Source organism: Amphiprion ocellaris, chromosome 24 (genome assembly GCF_022539595.1).
Source record: "Amphiprion ocellaris isolate individual 3 ecotype Okinawa chromosome 24, ASM2253959v1, whole genome shotgun sequence".
Taxonomy (NCBI): Eukaryota; Metazoa; Chordata; class Actinopteri; family Pomacentridae; genus Amphiprion; species Amphiprion ocellaris.
This window is the reverse complement of record NC_072789.1, coordinates 8,704,737-8,719,644: the sequence shown is the minus strand read 5'-3', so window position 1 is coordinate 8,719,644 and position 14,908 is coordinate 8,704,737. Positions and strand designations below refer to the sequence as shown.

At 42.0% G+C, this 14,908-nt stretch overlaps 1 protein-coding gene across 4 annotated transcripts in view; it reads left to right on the top strand.

Moving 5' to 3' along the window:
- The window catches only part of zeb2b (zinc finger E-box binding homeobox 2b), a 107,127-nt gene that overhangs the window by 57,765 nt on the left and 34,454 nt on the right, over nt 1-14,908 (top strand). The window lies entirely within an intron of this gene.

Here is a 14,908-nt window from a genome sequence, read left to right as displayed (position 1 = left end):
AGAATAAGGCACCTTTTAAACTAAAGGTTGTACAGTTGGGAGGCTAACACTGTCTTTATATGCACTTGAGTTTAAACTTACTTTTGACAGTTTTACTTCCACCAAAAAGCATCTGCCAGATGAATGCATTATGTGGCTTTACAGTGCACATTCAAGAAGGGCGTTGACCTGAGTTTGTTCAGTTTTTAGTGCACGAAAAACAAGAACTTATATGTAGGTTTCTGTGGCAACATTTCTAAAAAGGACAGACATTTTTTATTGCAAGCAACACAAAGTTTAAAGAAGGAAAACACAGATCAACATTTTTTGCTGTTGAAATGGCTTCTCTTGCTCAAGAAACAAGCAAAAAAAAAAAAAGGAGGACAAAGTTAAAGTTCACTGTGTTTTCTTCTGTCGAGGGAAGTTGAGGCAACTGCTGGCTTTGCCAAAGGATCGATGTGTAGATGTTGTTGTTCGATATCCTGGGTGTCGTCGTTGTAAATGGAGTTTGTGAGCATGTTGAGGCTCCTGCACGAACTTGGGAATGATTGTCTGACTGAGAAAGCAGAGCAGAGCAACAACTCGAGGAATCCCAGAAGGAAACAGCTGCATGGACAGGCTTCAGTGTTTGTGTGTGTTTTCTGCAGGCCTGCATACATGCATACTGCCAGCATGTGTTTTCCCATAGATTCCCCAAAGCTTCTGTGCGATTATGTGTTCTTGTATTTCCGGGCCACATGTTCTCACGCGGTTTGAAGAAGATTTTTTAAGGCCCAGGTTTTGGGTTCAGCCCGGCGTTCGACTCGAGGAAATAAATGTTCTCAAGGAGCGTAGCTGTACGTCTTTGTTTGGCGTCGGGGAGAACAATCTTTTCCAGTCTTGTCAGCTGTTGTTCTGTCATTCCAAACGGGGGGGACTCGGGAGAGATTTGGGGGTGGGGGATGCTGGCCGAATGTAATTTCTTGCCGTCCTGACAGCACCTCGGAATAAAGTGGCGCTCTCTTCCCGGGTGATTGGAGGGAATTGCTTCTTGGGGTGACAAATGATTAGCCGTTATCTCGGACCGGATTTGATTCCTACAAGCAGCGGGCGAGTCAGCTGACCGTCAGCCGCCCCAGACCACGCTGACTCAGGTAGGGAGGATATGAGGGCGTCTTCTGGGGAAATGAAGCCGTGGTTAACCCCCTCCTCATCCTCATCCTCATCCTCATCCTCCGTCCCCCCTTGCGAAGGCCCCACCAGGACTAAACCTAATCCGCTCTGTCAGGGGCAGATTACGACTTTGTTTAATTGGAGATGGGCCTCGCTGACAATCGGGCCTGTTGTTGCTCAGCGGTGCAGGTGTTTTGTTGCTGCTTTTCATCACAATGTACCAGCAGTTTTACTCATCTTTAGCTCAGACTCTGATAATAATACATAAAAGCAAAAAAAAATACCAAAAAAAAGGCTTGGTGGGACAGAATTAGTAGACTATCCTATGAAACTGGGCATTTTTTTGCTCCTCCTCACTGTCGGCTCATTCCTCACTGAAATATAAATATAAAGTCCTGCATCTCTATGGAAACAGAGCCATGACTAGAAGTAGAGGGAAGTTACAAATGTCTTCTGCACAGTATGACACAGTTAGGATGCAAGAAATCTTAAAAATCATAAGCAAAATAAAAAATAACATAAGAAGCAAAATAAAAGTTGAATTTCTGTAATTGTTCTTTCTTTTATAAATTGCAATTTAAAAAATCAGCATGTATAATGTTTCTTATTGTTACTAGAAAAAATATATAGTGGCTCTGCATACTATAGATATTTTACTATTTATTTTTTTAATTGATTTTCTTACTTGCCTCCCATCTTCTCTGTGTGATCACTGCCTGCAGTTCATCCAAAAATCCCTGAATTCTTGTCACATGATGGTTCATCGCAGCTGACTCACTAATGGCTTTATGGTTGGAGTGAGGAGTGCAGAATTTTTTGTTTTTCGCAGAATATTATTAAAGCAAGGAGATTATTTTTGGCAAATTTTTAAATGAGACATATAAATTTGGTTTTCTGAAGGAATAGCATCTCAGATGAGTAGTTCAAAGACTGCCGGAAAGTTGGAAATCTAACGATTGAGTTTCTGGTTCTAATAAATTCAGGAATTTGGGAGATTTTTTTAAAAGTTAATATGCCTTTCGAGCATGTTTTAGGGCGGACAGCTTACTGTACCTCACAGCTACTAGAAGGATCAGACAGTTGTTTGAAATCACAAAGTTCAGGTTGACTAGAAGAAGAGCGCAGCTGAGGTGAGCCGCTGAAAGGAGATCTGTCTCTATCCTTTACAGCGAGCCCTAATGAAGAGGGCTGATTCCTGTGTACCACACAGGCTAAGGATTTTGACACATTAATCGCCGGGTAGACTTCAAGCCTTTGTCCGTCTAATGGCTCTTTGGCACCTTGGATTCCTGTTGGAAGCCAATTTGTGGTACTGACATTGAGGCGGGCGAAGCAGCTCAGCGGCGGCCGCCACATTCGGCGAGAAGAGTCAAGGTGTTAAAGCCTGATTGGTTCCTCTCTTCGGTACGACAAGCGGCTGATTGTCACCCTGCGAACACATGTTTCTCAAATTGGAAAACGTGTAGACATCGCCCCCCTTTTGCACCTTAGCGTGCCCTGTGCAGATAAGAGAATTTGAGAGTTATAGTCACATTAGAGAAAGGCTCGAGAGGAGGGAGGGAGGAAAAAAAATGTCTGAGCTGAAATATTCCTGTGTCGCAAGAGTAAATAAGTTCTCCCCATGCCAGCAAAACCCCATGGGATCAATTAGCTGCCCATTACCATAGATACAGAGAGTTTCTTACGCAACAGCTCGCCTCGAAATTTGAGTGGAGGGAGGGCGGCGGCGGAGAGCAGAGGAGGGAGGATGTTTAAGGATCTTGTCAAACTTCACCTCTCCGGCTCGAATAAGCGACGCAGGAGGCTCGGCCATGTCGTCCGGGTCACGAAAACAACATGAAAACATCTCTGTCAGCCACTCTGTTTTCATTACCTGAAACAACAAACAGCGGAGGAGGAAAAAAAGAAGGGGGAAAAAAAAGGAGACGAGGAAGGAAAGAGTGAGTGCTCCCCCGGGGCGCCATTTACTTCCTGAGCAGATGAGATGATAGGTGAAAAACTCCTGAGATCGGATTAAGATTTTCTTTCTTCTCCGGCCTCTCTGTCGTGTTTCTTGTCATCTTTTATGTGACTCTTGCATCCCGTGGAAATAAATCACTGCCTCTCATCTGACCCCTTAGAATCAGATGTAACCTGCAAAACCTTAACTTCATACTGTGGATGTTTTTAGAGTTACAGACCCTCGGAAGTACATAAGAAATTTTTATTTTTCATCACTTTTTCCAGTACTTCTGAGCCTCATAGCTTCATAAGTTCAGCAGATCGAAACATGACATTTTTATTTTTGAGTTCTGTTAAAAACTGCAAAAAAAATCAATTCTTCATCCACTCCAGGTGTCACAATCTGCACCCAAAATCTCATTTTTGTTTATTTTATCTAAAGCCAACTTTCAGCATCAATATTATGGGATGTATCATAGTTTGAACAGTAAAACTGCAGCAGTTTAATGTCTATAACATAAAATAATAGAAACAAGCATTGGGAACCCTTAAAAATAGAAATGTGGGTAACTTTTGAAGCATTTTTATTAAAACAAGTTCTAGCAAATGTCAGGTCTCAGTTTTACCAATATTTGATACCAGGATCATCCTCTAGACAGGATTTCTTCTGTTTTAAAACACTCATAATATTCATGTTAAAAAAAATGAACTAAAACCCAGAATTTGTCTTTGGATTTTGACACCTGGAGTGGATATGAAATGGATTTGTTTGCAGTTTTTAACAAAACTCAAATCATTTTCTTGGCCCTGAAAATTTATATATCTATCTCCTGATCTATAGAAGTTATGAGGATGTAAACATGACAAAAGCGTGATATTTTAAGCCACTTCTATGCACTTCAAAGGGCTGCAACTCTGATAATATTTACAGTATGAAAACAAAAGTTTGCATGGCTTCTTTAAATGTACTAAAATGAATGCCCATAAAAATCAGCCGATTCTGAGGGAGTCAAATGGGAACTTTTCTCAGATTTAGTTGGTTTTATATGAAGCCCTCCACAAGCTGCTAGGTTTAGGTGTTGTCTTCTGCCAGAGGTTAAAGGTTCAATTCCCCATGAGCAGGCTGCCAGTTTAACTCCCACTGGGACCGGCCGAGCTAAAACCGTACGCCGGGCTCGAAAGGATAAAAATGCCCTCGCCGTGTTAACTGCACTTGAGGGAATTTGTCCCGCAACAACAAGTCGGCCAGCAGAAGGTTGTGCATGAATCTCCAAACCACGGCGAGGAGGGCATTGTTTGGCGGCGCCGCCCTGCTCGCCTGAGGTCGCTGATATTTTAACTAAGGTGATGATGGCCTCGGCTGTTTTCCTCCGAGGGGCGTTCCACATCCCCTCCCTCCCCTTGTCTCTCGTCTGCTACCTCGCTCCCTCCGTGGGACTTTTCCAACTTCTTCCCGGTGATTTATGACCCCTCCATCAGATCCATCCCTTGGGTCCTCCCCCCTCGGCGCTGACTGAAATGGATTAGGCGCAGTTTATCCGCAAATGGATCCTCGAACTACCTCCGTCCTGCTAAGACGTCGCCTGGTTTGATTGCAAAGGTGGAGTGGGCCTGAGCGGCTCGCTGTGATCCGCTGTTTGCCCGCCGTAATTACCTGTTTTGAATGAGTTAATAGCCATAGGAAACGGGTTTGCCGCGGATAAAAGGGACGGTATCTGGCGTTCAAAGCGATGAGAGGTTTTTAACCGCACTGGGGTGTGTGTAAATGTGTGTGGGGAGGGTGGATACTTTTCCTTTATGCTCTCTCGAAAGGGGAAGAAAAAAAAGTTTCCTTATCAGGTATGTACTTAAAAGGATCCCACTGCTGGAAGCGCACTGTCTTGGGGGGAAAGCGGAGAGGAAGATGAAAGGCTTTTGTTAAAAGTGACGCTTGGCCCAGGTTTCCTGTGCCTCGCCTCGACTCCCCTGTCCCTCCCCGCCTGAGTGCTCGGCTCTCTTCCTCCCACTTTCTGCCTTCTCTGCCTCGCAAAGCTGTCTTTGAGGGGGGAAAAGTAAACCCTTCTTGCCGCCTGCCGGTGTTAGATTAAATACCGAGATGGCGACAGGAAAAAGGCAGGGAGGAAAAACAAAAAAAAAAAAAAAAAAAGCTGCCCGCCTGCCTGCTTAGCTGGCTGGCTGCTCTCTGGGGTTGAGGGATGTTGGAGGAGAGTTATCAGGTTGGCGACGGAAACTGCCAGTTAGTCAGCAAGACTCCCAATCCGGTGTAGTCCAAACATGCCGCCGCGGGTTTTCGATGACACGGTAATCTGTCCCAGGCAGTTCAGGGTTGATCTAAAAACGGAGAGCTCATCTTTTTCCCTCCCTTATCACGGCGACATAGCAAACTTGAGGTGCCTGAGGCCGCTAACACAATAACAACAGTATAAAATGATCTTCTCCAGGAAGCCTGTATTGAGTGCATTTTTCATGGCTCAACTATGTCCTGGTGGGCTTTAATTCGCTGCCAGTGTTTGACATTTACACTGTGCAAATCTTTTGTGCACTTGTACAGGAAGATATAACTGATATGACTTCCGGAAACGGTGAAAACTGGAGAGCTGGACAGTCATTTTGGGGCTTTTTGAACCACTGAGACAAGATTTCTGAGGGATGTGAAGAAAGACTTGATCTAAGATGTCCTCACTGCAATTCTTTTGGTTTTTACTGGGGAAAATAAAAATTATATGACTTTGGTGAAAATTAGAGACCTGTAAAGTCATCTTGGGGCTTCTGGGTGTTAAGATTTCTTTGCTTAGTTGTCTTATCTCTTTGTTTTTAAGCCTAAATAATAGGAAATGTGACAGAAATGTGACTCAAGCACAATAATTTAACTTGGATACAGTAACTAAACTGGTCATCCAGACATGTTCTACTGAAGTTCTCAAGATTATCTTGACCTAGATGGCTGATAATCTACATGCAGAGCACATTTAGTTTCATTGAAACTCTGCAAATCTTTGGCTCTTCCATAAGAAAATAAAGATTATCAGACTCTGGTGAAAATTAGAGATCTGTAAAGTTACCTTAGGAGTTCTTGGGTCAAAGATGTCTTGACTTAGTTGCCCTATATGCTTGTTTTTAGGTCCAACTAATCAGAAAATGGACCTGAAACTGGAAAAGTGATACTCAATAAGCCCAATAATGCATCTAGCTTGTATAAGTTAACTACACCAGACTTGTTTTTTGGTTCTTAAGGATGTCTAGTTGCTTCTTTTCTTGCTGGAGCTCTTAGGATTGCCATGACCTGGATGACTGACAATCTGCTATTACACTGTGCTAATCTTTTGGCTCTTGCACCAGAAAATACAAATGATAGGACTCGTAGAGTCTTCTTGAGGCTTCTTTTCCCAGTGAGACGAGATTTAGATCTACCCGACTCTCTGTTTTCCAGCCCGGCTAATCAGAAGCGCTAAGAAAAACGGTAATGTCTTCGATGCAGTGACAGTAACCCCGGCAGGTTTGTAAGCGCTCCACGAGGGAGGAAAAACAAACCGGCGTCCTCGAAAATGAGTCTCGATAATGTATTTAACTTGTAAACCAGTGCGGGTGACGGATTACGGGCGGTCCGGCAGCGTGGCGAGCCGCCGCCTCACCTTTTGCCTCCACATCTGTCCTGCTAATGGGCTCCACTTCCACTCCTCCGCCAGCCAGCGCGACAGAAAACCCGGCTCCCTAAAATCCTCAGGCGAAGCTCTCATTCCTCCCTTCATTCTATTTCCCAATTAGACGAGAGGGCATGATTAGTTTATTAGCAGTAGCAAAAGCTCCGGCGAATGTGTTTGCGGATTCTTAGCCGTTAATGAGCAAATTCAAACCCTATTGAATGGACGCGGGCGGGAGGGGGAGGTTATTCGCGCACGCGCTCGGCTAATAATAGCGTCCCAAAGACAAAAGATGGAGGAAATAGCATTATAGGAGTAGAGAGAAGGGGGGGCAGAACAATGGAAGCCTACCGGCGCTCTTAATGGCATGCTCTTTCATTTTGAAAATTGTTTCCCTTTTGGAATTATGTATGCTCGCCATCCTCTCCTTCAGGGTTTGGCATATCCACACACTCGTCTTAGCCTCGGCAGCAGCACCAGGGAACCCAGGCAGGTCTAGAAGCACAGGAGACACTAGTTCCACCTGTGGGAGATGAACTCCAGCGCAACCCCCTCTTTGTTTTCCCTCTGCCTTGGCAGGCTTAACCGCCTCCTTTACAAGCCAGGTAAATTGTTCATTAGGGCCGAGGTAAAAGAGGGGGGTAGGAGGTGCTGCGGTGAGGGATTTTGCTTTTATATATATATATATATATATATATATATATATATATATACCTCCTCCTCCTCTTCTTCTTCCTCCTCCTCCTCGCATGGCGACCGAGAAGTGCGAAGAACAAACAAGTCGGAGCATTTGTTCAACGGTGTAATCTACACATCAATTATCCTGCCGAGTTAATTAGCACCTCTGCATACCCCAGGTACCTGCACACATGCTCGACTCTTTCAAGCCACTGATCAAAAAAAAAGGGAGAGAGAGGAGAGGATTGACAGAAACACAGGGAGGCAGAACCCAAGGGTAGCTGGAAGAGGAGGGGGGGAAGCCTTAGATCAAAATTTCCTTTTTACTTACAGTATATGGAGAGTGTGTGGTTGTGTGTTGCAGCTGCTCAGTTATGTAAGCCACATATATATATATTTATATACATGCATATCGCATCTTTTTAGTGTTTTCATTTGTAGGCATGCAATCCTTTGCAACAAATGGCACCAAAATTTTAATAAGTCTTGCAACAAAAGGTCAAATAAGTGCACATTGCATTGTAGCAGTTGCATGCAATTTTAGGAAGCATAATTGAAAATACTGTGATTTTATCATATCTCGTCATCATCACCGATACATAGTCAATTATAAAGAAATATCTTCAAATCAACAGTTTTTACTCAATGTAAATATGAGTTTTTGTCCATTTCTAGCTAATTAAATGTGAAAATAATTTTTTTATTTGACATGAACTCTTATAATTTGAGCTATTTGGACTTAGAGAGTTAAATGAAGCCACAGATTCTTGTATTTCTTGCAAATTCAGACAACAGATACAGTGGAGACTTCAGTTATGGATGTCGTTTATCATTATAATCAGAATAAGTCTGACTTTGACAGTGATTACCATTGAATTCATTCCATACACCTGTTGACTTACAGGCCGCAGCCTCACAGATTCTCAAAGTTGTTGATGTTAGATGTAGAATAAACTTCTACAAATGAGAAAATGTAAAGAAAAGCAAATCTGTACATGTGGTTAGATAATTCAACTTGATATCTTGAATTGATTGAACTTATTTTTGTAAATTCAGCTAATTTTGCTGCACTAGTTTTGCATTTTCATTGAAAATCATCTGAAATGCAGCTAATTCAACAGCAAAAGAACATTAGCTCACTGAATTTGCACTGATTTACAGTGCAGTTGTGTCATGCATGCATCTAAAATATAAAATCTAACATGTAGAGGTGAGTGTGAGGAGTATCATTGTAGTTGATTAGGCTAAGCTAATCAAACAAGTGGATATAATACCTGCAAACAGTGAGGTGGTTGCTGTTTTGAACTTGCAGTGAAGGTCTTGGCTTTCTTATTAAGGTGTTGCAGAGGATGTGAAAAAGCCTTCGGTATCCACCTCCCCCAACACTCCCCCGCTCCTCCCCCCCTCCACCCTCGACTCCCACCATGTAATTAAAAGTGTAGTTTTCGCCCACCTGCGGCTAGATAAGAAAGACAGGTACAACATGAAAAAAAAGAAAGCTGCAATTGGCAAGAAGGGAATTAAAAAAAAAAAAAAGAAAGGAAAGGAAACAAAACGCCTCGGTCTGCTCCTGTTTACTCCCACCCACGTCATGTATAAGTCATGGGCTCTGGGGCCTCCGACTGCAGCGCTGCCTGTTTGTGCCGTTTACCGAGATTGAGAGAGAGGTTAAGTTGTGTCATCTCGCTACTGTCTTACACCTGGCGTACCTTGCCGCTAGCGCTGGCTAACACACACATGCACACACACACACACAGATGTTTCAGTAAATATGGAGAAGGTGTGCAAAATCTCATTCAGCTGGCAATGAGGAGACGATTTGTCTGCACGTATCGCACAGACGTAACCCAAACTTATCATGCAATACAAAAGGAAATGACTAATATGTAGAAAAAGTCTGTTTATATAGAACATATAGGCTTCACATGTGGACAGCAAAGTTAATTAATTACATAGTTGCAAGATAAAAAATCTAATAGATCAACTATTTCAGTTTCTTGTTGACATAATAATGTTGCATCAGCTTCATTTTGTTCTTTGATTTAAAACTAAATTCGTGCTGAGCTATCTTAGTTAAAATGGCAATTGCAGCTCAAAATTTCATAAAAGTTTGCCAACAAGTTTGTTGTTGCTTTTTTGAATTCTTTAAAGCTACAGCATGGATAAAAACATGAAAAAGTCCATTTTATTTAAATGTTTGACAACTTAAAAACATGTCTTCATAATTATGAGAAATGAGCAAGTAAGACACAAAGAATCCTTTTAAATAATGTGGAAAAACTAGTTGGAACAACTTAATTTTAATTAATAACTATCTTTGATACTTGTATTTATGCTACCAATCCTAAAGAAATGAAAAACACGATGTTGCATGAACTTAATATTGTGAGAAATTTAAACTTGAATGTCTGTGCTAGCTGATTTAAAGCTAATTCAAGTTGAGATGACTTAATAAAATTGGCTTGGTCACTTGATTTCTCTTCATGGTTTATTTAAAATACTTTTGATTGTTTAGGGAAAGCTAATCTGCCTAACTCAATATAGTTTGTTGATTGAACATGATTTTAATAGAAGCTGTCAGCACTCGAAAAGACTGATGCTAACTGTTGCGCTTGTGTTTTAGTAAATATTCCTTTTAGTTTTCTTTTAAAACACTGTAAACTACACTTGTTAGACCTAATAACCTGAATTATTGAATTCTAATCCATCAAAGATGAACCCAACTGTGTTTAGGCTCCTATAAGTTTGTTTTTAATACTGACAGAATTGTTTGTGCATGTTTGAAAGATTTTAAAAAACTAACAATTTATTGATTTAGATAAACATTTTAAGTTTCAAACACTATTTTTATATGTTGAGTTTACAGATAGTTGCATCAACTTAATTTTAAAGGTAATTTCATCTCAGTTTTCTACGTTAGTTGATTTAAAGCTAAATTTAAGTTGAACTAACTTAATAAAATTGGCCTGATCATTTAATTTTACTTTATTTTAAGTTCAGGATTTCCAGTTTCCTCCTGTGTCATTATAGTTTCAAGAGTACCTCTGATTGTAAAGGAAAGTCTAATACCTCTAACTCAATATTGCTTTTTGGTTGAACATAATTTCATTAACTGATGCAAACTGTTACTTTCTGCGAGTACCGAGTGAGTTATTGGCCCCGATGGAAGCTGTCCAGATTTAACTGAAAAATCACCTCCATTGTGAGCTTCCAGGAGATGGTTTTGGACACTCAGGTCGTTGCCGTGACAATAAGCCGTGCCCCCTATCTGTCCGAGCCCCTCCCCCACCCTCCGGCTGGCTGGTAGCTAATTGGGAAGTTGGTAACAGTGTCTTTCTCCGGAGGGCTTTCCCTGCTCTGCGAGGGCCACAGCTCCAGTGTGTGGTTGTGATTTACAGACTGGAGAGCCCAGTTTGCCGGTTTCCTGCTGGTTGTTGGGTTAGAAGTGTGGGGGGGTGGGGGACACAACACACACACATGCATTTGGCATTTCCTGGTGCTTGTTTGATACCTGGTGGGGATGCTATTCAGGTGACAAAGATCTGCTGTGTGTGTGTGTGTGTGTGTGTGTGTGTGTGTGTGTGTGTGTGTGTGTGTGTGTGTGTGTGTGTGTGTGTGTGTGTGTGTGTGTGTGTGTGTGTGTGTGTGTGTGTGTGTGTGTGTGTGTGTGTGTGTGTGTGGGTGTGTGTGTGTGTGTGTGTGTCGTCGGCGGGGGTAACAGATGTGGTTTTACACTCTCATTACCATGTGAATGAGGCCCCGGGCCCCCAGATTGGCTCGGACCATAGAGGAAGAACCCCCTTCCTCACCCTCCCGTGGCCCCTCACCTGGACCCCCCACCCTCCCGGTTCGTCCCGTCTGATCTCTTTAGTCCATCTGAGGTCCCCCGCTTGACTTCCCCTCTCCGTCCCCCCACCAGCACACCCCGATCGACCTTTAAACAGCTGCTGACTGGCAGAGTTTTATGGCGACGAGACGTCCCACTCCCCCTCGTTTTTTGTTGTTTTTTTTTTCTCTTTGCTACTTGTATGTTGCAACAAAAAAAAAAAAAAAAAGAAGACATTTCATAGCAAGCCGCCAGCGCTGCTTTTGAGGACTTCTGGAGCGGTGAGAAATGCTTGTTTTAGCTCTCAGGTGCTGTTTTGCAGAGATAAATGTGGCCATGGCCCCGCCGCCGCGGACAAGAATGCTAAACAACCTTGGCCAGATCAAACCGGTTGTTTTCGCTGCTATCTGGCGGCCTGCATGACAGTTTTGGCGTCGCGAGGAAAAAAAGGTGAAAAGGAGTCTGGGATAAATGCCTGTAACTTCCGTGATGTCTCTGGTAGAAAAAAGAAAAGATTACCTCAGCTACTTCGGTCGGACTTTGCTCAACTCGCAGACCAAATGAGGACACTTCAATTCGTGTCCTCAAAATGAAACCTCCCAGCAATGTTAAAAGATGAACTTCAAGCAGTGATTAATTCATTTTTTTGCAAAACAGATGCATTTGAGGAGAGAAGCCCTCATTTGTTTCTTTTCGCTGGATCTCATTCTCTCTCCTCCTGGTGAAGGAAATCAGCATCAAAAGCTTCTGTTAGCCGGTAATTACAGCTCAGGTTCTGCTTAACTGTTATTAACAAAAAAGTACAGTAATCTGGCCTGGCAGTGCAATATGTTACCGTAGCTTTCTAATTAATCTTACAGGGAGCGTAATAAATTTACAATATCAGATTGGCGCAATACTGTATATAGATTTATTAAAGCTTTTAATCAGTTCTGGCAAAATTAATTTTGCAATGATTGCTTACATTTGAATTTGCATATACTTAGTGCGAGTAATTTATTTTTATAGATTCTTTTTTATTAAACCGAGGCACATGGGGGCCGTCAGAGATGAAGAATTACTGGATTTTGTGCTTCTCGGCGCTGCGAGGGAAAGAGTTTTCTCCAAGGTGTGAGAAAAGGTGTCACCACCACCTGTCCTCATAGTGTGCGATTAGTCGTGTGTTGACGGATTCTGCTGTAATATAACTCCTGGACCTTCTCGGTTTGTTTCTTGGCTTCATTTTAACCTTCATTAACACTGAAAAGGCAGCAGAGAGTGTTGTGAAGTGTAAGATCAGAGCGGCTTTGTCCTCATCGCCTTTGTTTGTAGCGATTGTGTCTCTTTCTGAAGGTGATTGTGTATTAGATCCAGGTATCATATAAAATTTATCTGCATTATCGGTCAAACTGTTGACTTTTTGCCCCTCTGTACTCTAAAAGACATGTTCTGTCAAAAAAATCACCAAAATTACACCATTTTTTAGACACAGAAACAAAAATAACAAAAGAAAAACACAAAAAATTGTTGGATTGACAACTTTCTGACAGTCTTTGAACTCATCATGTTGGTAAAATCAACCAAATCTAAGTCTAAAATCATAATTCTTTTTATCAAAATCACCTTATTCTACACGCTGCATTGCGCTGGATTCTCTGTTTGTACCAGATTCTGGAAAAATATATTCTGCGCTCCTCTGCTCATCCATGTTGCCGTGACACGCTCAGCTGCAACAGTCACATGACACAAATTCAGGGTTTATTCGACTGAACTGCAAGCTGTGTTTACACAAAGTAAACCGGAGAACAAATCTAAGAATTGAGGGCAAACTAAAACATTCATGATCGATAAAATAGATGCGACATGGCTCAAAAAAAACTGTAAACAGAGGAGCAAGTTGTTGGAGGATACATTTCACATAGCGAAACAAGCTGCTCGAGTTGAGCAGAGGGGAGTGAAAAACGGCTAGTTTCTAGAGATTTTAAAGATGCAAGTGATTGAAACAGCTCATGTGAAACCGTTGTTACTTGGAAATTGGAAAAATGTTTTACCTGTTGATTCTACGGGGATTTTTTAAACTTTTGGAAACAAAAACATACAAAAGAAATAGAACATCTTTCGTTTTTCTTTTTTTATGTGTGATTCATGGCTTTATAACTGTATTATGCCGCGCAAAATACTTTTTTAAGTTCCCTCTATTACCAACCACGGTTAAGTTGTTTCCATAGAGGTGCAGAACTTTGTGCTGCAGCAAAAAATGAACCCACAGTGGGTGAAAATGTGGCAGGAGCAAGGAAACGGGGGCAAAAAAGGAGGTTCCCAGGGTTAAAGTTGCATTCTTGCTAATTAACAAGCTCTGAACCTTCAAACACACTAAGTATAGAAAGTTTTATTATTGTAATTCTTGTGTCATACATCATTGCACCACTGGTTAGTATTATAGTGACAGAAATGTAGTGTGCAGTGACGAGTTTCCTCATCGTCTCCTCCCTTGTAAATACCCGCAATAACACAACAAACTACACACTCGTGGGTGCACACAGACCTACACTCCTACACACGCACACACACACACACACACACACATATAGGACTGTTGTAGCACTTACAGGGCAGATAAGAGTGATTCATAAACAGATGAACCCGAAGCAGATGTGTTATCATCGGTGGCGCTGCGCTCAAAGTCCTGCAAGGCCACGCCGGCCCTCCTGAGGCCTTCACACATCAAGCCCACATTAAACCCGATAACAGAAGGCTATCAATTTGGCGCCCCACCTCAAAACCCGATACGAGGCGGCGTCAGCAGATTCCCCTCCCCTCCCATCCCCCAGCACCTTGAATCTTTCTTTACATGTGTGAAAGTTTCTATTTATAACAAAAAAAAATAAAAATTAAAGCTCCGCATGCCGACTCCTTCGTTTGCTATTTCAGTGAATGCATGTCGCAGGTGTGCATTGAGCCACAGTGTCCCTTTGAGATCGGGCAGGAGGTGGAGGGAGAAAAAAGGGGGGAGATTCTGTGGCGTAGAGAAAGAGGAACGATTTAGATAACAGTCTCAGCTTGTGGCTCTCACACACACACACACACACACACACACACACACACACATACACACATATATAGACTCTCTGAGCTGCTATCAGAAACACATTATTATTGGAGAGAGCTGACCACAGGAGAACACTGGCAAGCACCCCGAGATAGGCTCTTATATTTTTCCGCCTCCCCAGGGAAGAATTCATGAATTAAATCTTTCTATTAAAGGTAACCCTTTCCTCCTCCCACTAGAATACAAACAAGGAGCGAGACATTTTCATTCTGGAGCTGCAACTCGTGATTATTGTCACTATCAAACGGCCTCTTTATTATTATATTTTTGGCTGTGTTATTCTGAAATGCTCCTGTCATGTTTTCAACTCGCTGTGGGCTCATTTTTCACTGTAAAATAAAGTCCTGCACCTCTATGGAAACAGAACAACCGTGACTAGAAGGAGAAGGAACTCAAAAATGTTTCCTGTGCAGTTTAAACAAGTTAAAATGATGTAATTCATTACAAACTGAAAAACGAATTGCAAATTATTTTGCTTTTTTTTTTTAGTAATTTACTTTCCAAAAGCTGAAGAATAAACATTTCTATTATTTTTTTTCTGTACTTTGTATCTGTTGTGTAAACACAGCCTGCAGTTCAACCTAATAGTTTTTGTCATGCGAC